This window comes from Trachymyrmex septentrionalis, unplaced genomic scaffold (assembly GCF_001594115.1).
Source record: "Trachymyrmex septentrionalis isolate Tsep2-gDNA-1 unplaced genomic scaffold, Tsep1.0 scaffold43, whole genome shotgun sequence".
Lineage (NCBI taxonomy): Eukaryota > Metazoa > Arthropoda > Insecta > Hymenoptera > Formicidae > Trachymyrmex > Trachymyrmex septentrionalis.
The window spans coordinates 275027-276238 of NW_017305601.1; the positions used below are offsets into that span (position 1 = coordinate 275027).

The 1212-nt window shown below is 34.6% G+C and overlaps 1 protein-coding gene across 1 annotated transcript in view; it reads left to right on the forward strand.

The window, feature by feature from the left end:
• The window catches only part of LOC108751263 (GTP-binding protein Rhes), a 25954-nt gene that overhangs the window by 23147 nt on the left and 1595 nt on the right, over window positions 1-1212 (forward strand). The window lies entirely within an intron of this gene.

Genomic DNA, 1212 nt, shown 5'->3' on the forward strand with positions numbered 1-1212 from the left:
TAATATTAATAATATTAATGTGATAAATTCCTGGTGGCAAAACGTGGGAATAAATTGAAGTCTTTTAAGATTCTATAAACATTAACGTACAGTTAATGACAACGTTATTGTTATATACGACACTTAGTGGTATCTTTTAGCGAGAATATATGCGATAATAAAACCGAGTAGAACGGTTTGCTGGCAAAGCGACGTTATTACCAAGCTTATGTTCTATACACTCGACTCGTCGAGTTTCTCATTGGACGATCTTTTTGTCCGTCCACAAGAACGGCCAGTTGATCCTACTCGCCCTTTTGTTCGTGGCGCGTTTTTGTCGGAAACAAACGGTAACAGCGCTGCTCATAGACACGAAACCCGGAATCGTTACGCCACTTTCTGTACCGTCGTCAAGGTAGATTTATAAATACAGGCCGCGCCTCCGTGAAAATAAATTCGTCAGGATAAATATTCATAATCCATAATACACGCGTGTCGCCTGTGACTTGCGTGACCGCAATTATTAGTCCTGATGACCTTATTATTAGTCCATATGCAATGGCGTGTAGCGACTTCCGTCCGGTTTGAAATAATTGCAACCGATGTCGCATGTAATAGCGGTGAGAAAGGGACGTGCGAGAGAGGGTTGAAAATTTAAAATCGGGCCGGCACACGTGCCCCAGTAAAAACCATTACGTAAATTTGAGAAAATATACATTTACGTAAAAATATGTTTTTTCATAATCCTCCGGAGCTGACCGTTGAAATCTATTACATACTGACGTTGGATCTGTGAGACTCATTAAATATATGTTGATTGAAAGCCACTAATAAATTTTTAGGATGATATTATTTCGTATAAAAAATAAATACTGAGTTATTTTAATAAAAATATAATCAATTTTGCGGATAACATAGAGAATCAAATTTGCAGCATTTGTAACATCAAGAAAATTTAATTATTTAATTACACTTTTGTGTAAAAGATAAAATTATTACAATAATACAAAGAACAATTTTGCTGAAGTATCTAAATATAAAATAATTTTGTTAGACTGTCAAAATAATTATGTAAAGCACCTAAGCGGTGATAATATTACAAAATTTTTAAATTCTATCAGTCAGTTTGAGCGTCTTACATAGCGATTTTGATCCAAATAAAAATATGCCAATCGATAATAAAATTTTTAGATCCTTCAGCAGCACTGTTCTCTCAGTGTAAATACAAGAATT